This window comes from Octopus sinensis, linkage group LG11 (assembly GCF_006345805.1).
Source record: "Octopus sinensis linkage group LG11, ASM634580v1, whole genome shotgun sequence".
Lineage (NCBI taxonomy): Eukaryota > Metazoa > Mollusca > Cephalopoda > Octopoda > Octopodidae > Octopus > Octopus sinensis.
The window spans coordinates 29,074,120-29,080,415 of NC_043007.1; the positions used below are offsets into that span (position 1 = coordinate 29,074,120).

The 6,296-nt window shown below is 37.5% G+C and overlaps 1 protein-coding gene across 1 annotated transcript in view; it reads right to left on the minus strand.

The window, feature by feature from the left end:
- LOC115217301 (lipoxygenase homology domain-containing protein 1-like) overlaps positions 1-5,678 on the minus strand; it is a 308,929-nt gene extending 303,251 nt beyond the window's left edge. The window contains exon 1 of the mRNA XM_036507273.1: positions 5,642-5,678. The gene's annotated coding sequence lies outside the window, so the exon portion shown is untranslated. The remainder of the gene's footprint in view (positions 1-5,641) is intronic.
- Positions 5,679-6,296: the final 618 nt, after the last annotated feature.

A 6,296-nucleotide genomic window follows, 5' to 3' on the forward strand; every position in this document is an offset into this window, starting at 1 on the left:
TAAAAATTGGATAAACAGTAGGAAAAGGAGATCATGGAGTAATTAGAATTGGCGTTAACTTTAATTTAAATGAGAAGAAAGGAAAAATTGTCAATAATTTCAGAAAAGCAAATTTTATAGATTTAAGAGGCTTAGTAATGAGATGTAGAGTGGTATTATGTGACTAGAATCAGAATAAATGAGTTCAAACCCCATGGAAGGAATAATATTTTAGAATTACCAAGAAGAAAATAAGTGAGGTTATCAACCTTCAAATTGGTATGGATAAGGAATATGAAAAGGGGTGGAAATATTTGAGATTATTCAAACAATTTTTTTCACAAATGGAATTTGAGACAGCAATAATTGAAATTAAACAGAGAAGTGAAAAAATAAATTGGAACCTTTAGGAAAAATTACAAAATAAAAATTGCTAAAAAATCAAAATAAAAGCAAAAATTATTGCATATTGCAGATTTTAAGTTAATTTAATTTTAAGTAACATTTTGAATGTATAGCATCAGATAAACAAACAGCTTGCATTTGAAGGATCAAAGAGCATATACGAATCCGACACTCAAGGCTACACTGATTAAACTCATCTCTGACAAAACCAAAGATTGAGATGAAATCATTCAAGGTGTTTGTTACATACCTACCCAAGCAAGTCTGCTAAAAATAGTACTACAGCAACATGTACGGCAGACTCTTTGCAAACATTTCCATTCCACTGTTTCCATCGACATCTCCAGTATTACAGTCTCTACTCAGAAGAATTATTACAATTGCCACCATGCCACCGGTACACGTCAGAAATCTAACAGGATGCAGTGTGGAATCATTCAAATTGCAGCTGGATAGATATTTAAGCACCATTAGAGATGAACCCCATCTCCCAGGATATACACAACGAGCACAAACTGACTCAAACTCGCTCCTACACATGTCAAAATTAAACAGAGAATACAACCTGGCAACCACACCAGACTCTGAGGGTGGAGTCCTCGACTTGGCCTGAGCATGGACTCAAACTCAAATGAAATGAAAATGCAAGTAACAAAGAAATTTATTCATAGTTAAAGGGAGACAATCATCGCCAGACACAAAGAAAGACGTTGGAAATGGAGAAATGGGTGAGGTGTAGCGGGGGGGGGGGCATAGTTATTAAGAAATTGGTTATTATTTAAATTATCAAATGATGGTTTTGTTTCCCCTCTTTCTGAGAGTGGTGTTGGCTTCAATATCACTTGTCCCCACGCTTCATGACCACTCTTAGTATCCTCAGCAAATGGACAATCCTTAACCCAGTAGAAGCTGAAGCCACAGACATAAGAATTACAAGTCTTGCTATCCAGTCTGATGAGATTTCCTTTTCTACTTTGACAGTTTGCAGAGAGAGAGAGAGAGAGAGAGAGAGAGAGGTGTTTGTGTGACCAGGAACAATAATACACTTTATTCAAAGTTTCCAGTTTGGTTTCAAATTCCTGTACACCACTTTAGTTATTAAATAACATCCAACTTTGCTACAACTCTCAGTGGAATTTTCGATTTTGATGAAGCGTTCAGTGTATGTCAACTCATATTTTCTTGTTTTGACATAACATACCACTTAAAATTCATCCACGATAGCTTTGATAAATTGTCCAATCTGCAGGGACAACTTTACACATTACAATATCTATTTCTTTATTACCCACAAGGGGCTAAACATAGAGAGGACAAACAAAGGTATTAAGTCGATTACATCGACTCCAGTGTGTAACTGGTACTTAATTTATCGACCCCGAAAGGATGAAAGGCAAAGTCGACCTCGGTGGAATTTGAACTCAGAACGTAACGGCAGACGAAATACCGCTAAGCATTTCACCCGGCGTGCTAACGATTCTACCAGCTCGCCGCCTTTACACTTTGCAATATCTGATACATGATTATAGATTCTGATAAAGTTATTTTATAGTCTTTATGTCTTGCAACAGAAATCGGATGAGATGGTCACTGGCTTGTGTCATTTGGTCGTTGATATTATTCAAATAATTCATAAATGGTAAATGCTGATTGGGTTGGAATCCTCTAAACAAATCCCAATTTCTGGTAAAGATATTTCATTGCATCATCAACAATTGAAGTAGCAATATCTATTTCTAGCACAGACTCTCTGGCATTAACAACACAATGGAGGTTCGTCTCTTAATTCCTAAGTAGGTAGCCAATACCCAAATCTATGTTTCTTTTCTCCAGGCTAAATAACTTTAATTTTTTATGAAAGTGTATATAGAGAAAATCAAGAAATACTGAATACATCTTGTCTTCACTGATTGTCCCACAGTTATTAACACTCTGTCAGTTATGAGGACGAGGGTTCCTGTTGATCTGCAAGTGGCTGAGTACTCCACAGACATGCGTACCCTTAAAGTAGTTCTCAGGGAGATTCAGCGTGACACAGAGTGTGACAAGGCCGGCCCTTTGAAGTACAGGATCACCTCATTTTTGCCAGCTGAGTGGACTGGAGCCACGTAAAATAAAGTATCTCGCTCAAGGAAACAATGCGCTGCCGGGCATCAAACTCACGAACTTATGGTCGTGATCCAAATACCCTAACCACTAAGCCACCAGCCTTCCCTCTTAGTCAAATTAAAATGTCTCCCCTGTTGCCATTCCTCACCCTCTTCTGCAGAGAAATGGAGATTATTAGGTCTCCTTTTAGAGATTGTCTCCCTTTAAGAAACGTGTTATCTCCCTTCAAATATTGGTTTCAAATTTTGACACAAGGCCAGCAATTTCGTGGGAGGGGTTAAGCTGATTACATCGACGCCCCCCCCCCGGTCTTCAAATAGTACTTCATTTATCGACCCCGAAAGGATGAAAGGCAAAATCAACCTTGGCGGAATCTGAACTCTGAACGAAAAGGCGGACGAAATGCCGTTAAGTATTTTGTCCGCTTCTGCCTGTTCACTTGCCTTACTCTCGAACCTCCATATAATGTCCTCTATCACAGTCGGTCATTGCCACACACGTTGTCTGAGTTACCTTTCCTCCACAACATCTAGAAAACTGGGCCATGCTATACGTTGCTATCCTCATAATGCATCTTTATCACAGCCGATGGTTGAGCTCTGATTTCATTTATATAACTGTCACTGGTACACTTCACCATCCCCATGATATCTATTTCATGGTTAAAAAATGACCAACCCGCAATGTATGAACGTTACAGTCAACTGCGGCCAACAAATGACAGATGTCAACTGTGTCCATCACGTGCCAGATGTCAACAGTGTCCATCCAGTAAGAAATGTTAACTACAACCACATCGTGACACACGTCAGTTGTCTTAATCTACCAAGTAAGCTCTAACAACGGCCTAAATCTGCCAACTCCAAGACCAGCCAGTCAAGAAACCTCTAAACAGTTTCTCAACCTGTTAAAAATGCCAGTCAAATGTCTACCACATTTTATAAAGGGAAGGTCACAATGGATAATGTAGTTTTAGATATACTGTTTGGATAAAAGATTGGATGGTCATGGCTAGACTGCCTTTGGTCATAGATCTTCTGGAGCAAAGTTGACTTCAGGCCAAACAACAACTTGTATAATGCAGTCCAACTGGAATTCATGTAAACCCAAACAATACAGCTGGATGTTTTAGCCATGTCTTTCAGAAGTTCACCACTCTTAGGAATTTAGGAGGACGGAATTGGTTGAACCAAGCACAATATATTGGTAACTGATTTATTTTACGTCGGAAAAATATAAAGTGAGAGATAGGGTTTAAAGGGAGGTAACTCAGTATATTTCGTCTCGATTATTTCCTACCACACAATGACGGCAGTTCTATTCTATGGCCTCTCTTTGTAACTCTGTATCTATTATGAAAAATACTACATGGATCCATGAAAAAGTAAAACTTTGACTTTCAATCAGATCAGTCTTTCTTATTGGCGGGAGCCAGGCCCTGACAAGCGAGGATAAAAAATAGAGTAGACAAATAGCAAAGTTAAAATTAAAATGATTTTCAATATTTAAACTTATCTATTGCTCATATGGAGAAGAAAGAAGAATTATATTGATGCAAGCTTTGTTCTGTATTCTCATTAAAAAAAAAAAAAGTAATTTTAATGCGAATTTTGTTGGGACCGAAAGTTTTTGGAAATATTTTTGAGGCAAGTAGGTGCCTCTTGTTTACAGGTCTCATTTAGCAAGTGGGGGCCAGATTTTTTAATACTGTTTCGTTAATTCTCATGAGTTTACATACATTAAAGGTAGCTTCAATGTTTCCTTGTGAAAAAGACGCAGCCAATATATCTGTAAACAAACACCAACCTATCAGGGAAAGTTCCCAATATCAGAAACATATAAGAAGTTAAACTTAATGGTAGAGAAAGGATGACGGCCATCCGAAGTTAAAAGGTGAAATCCAATGGGGAAAGACTTCTTTTTGTCCTTCCACCGCCATAAATATTACACAAGGCGGAAAATTGATTTCTTAACATGTCATATAATAAGAACGATGAGAAATTCATAAAAATTAAACATTTCTTTTTTTTTTTAAATTAATTTCTGTATTATGCATATTCATGTCCCAGGGTTATGTAAAGTTCATTGAGTTAGGCAATTACGGCCTTAACATTAAGTAAATTGGGATTTGATTATACATCGTAGAGAAATGAAGTTTTATTAATAGAAATTCTCGATTTCTATGACTTTATAAGACATTGTAGCGAATCAATTTTCCTTTAAAACTTTTATGGCGCTGTCCAAAAGGAAGTCTTCCCGATTTGCATCTTTATATTATCAAATTTAAATGCAAGAAGAGTATTTCCTCCACCTTCGCAATATGCTACAAGGGAGAGACTCTCATCCATCGGTTTGTGTGTCCTCACACTGAATTATTCTTTTGGATTCCATGAAAACTTTTAAAAAACTGTGCAATTTATTTCCCTTATTATTAGTCGTACCTTTAAACCTTCAAGCATCGCCAAAAATGTCGAACCAGCCATTCCCCAGTCAGAATCAGTTTAAACGAAGCAACCACGCGGCCAAGTGCCATCGACAGCATTTCTCTTCGGAAACCCTTCGTAGGAAATCAATTTTCTGCGTAACATTTATGGAGGTACAAAGAGAAGTCTTTCCACATGCGAAGCCCCTAATAACTCTTTCTGTGAGGAATACAGTGTCCCAGTATGAAAAAGGGAAAGCTAAATATAAGCCCTTCACAGTTATGCTTCAAGAAAAGGGTCCAGTGGGGAGGCCCAACAGGTAGGAGGTTCACACTTGGTAATCGATTTGGTTTTAAATATTGACACCATTTGGTTATTAGAATTGGAAGAAATGTTTCCAACTTTATCAAATGTTTCTAACGAATAAACAAAGGTGTGTCATGAAGGTTTATTAACAAAAATACGATTGATAATATTGTAGACGGATGGAAACGAAAGACGACACAACTAGTTACAAACTTTAAAAAAGGTATTTCATGTCTGAGTCTTGGATGTTATTCAGGCTCCAATGTTCTGAATTGGTTGAAACCATTGCATTGGGAGGAGAGCAAGGCTTGGAGATAATCTTTATACAGAAACATCAGATTCCATGAAGGAATTACTTATTCACAACTAAAAGAACTTTAAAAAGGCAGAAAGAATTGAAGCTTTGGTTGTAGACTTACCGGATTCCTTTCAGATGTTTTTTGGGGGACTTTGAATTCAGCGCCATTGCTCGTGGTTTTGCCTTCACTGCGCCTGCGCCGAGTTGGCTTTGCAGACGACATTTTTCAGCTTCGACTTTTAATGAATTCGGGAATGGAAAAACGTCGACTGCAGGAGAAATGTTGCTGCGTTGAAGTTTGGTTTGGCTGGCAATTTAGCAATCTTTGTTTGTATTATAGATTGCTGTATTTTTAGTCGATTAAAACCTTTTAAAACTTTGATGTTCCAGTTTGGGTTTATAACACCTCGTAAGATAACAGAACTGTGACCTTCTGATGTTCTCCCGCAAGAAAACTTCATTCGGTTTTATGGTACATACATATATATCTTCACTGTTGCAATGCATCCATGACCAGCATTAAATACGTGCAATAGTATGCGGGTACGACTAGCGAACAGTGGTCCCGGTGCGCGCACTCGTAAGCAGTCGATCTTACATCGCCTTTTTAACCCTAAACCTAATTTTTTAACCCTAAACCTAACCTTAGTTTGTTTTAAAAAATAATTTATTTACTTTGTTCGAAAAATATTATCTAATTTTCTTTCATATGAATTCAGCCTTGAAAGACAAACATAGGCGCAACTCGTTGTAGGATCGACTAATTACGACTAGTT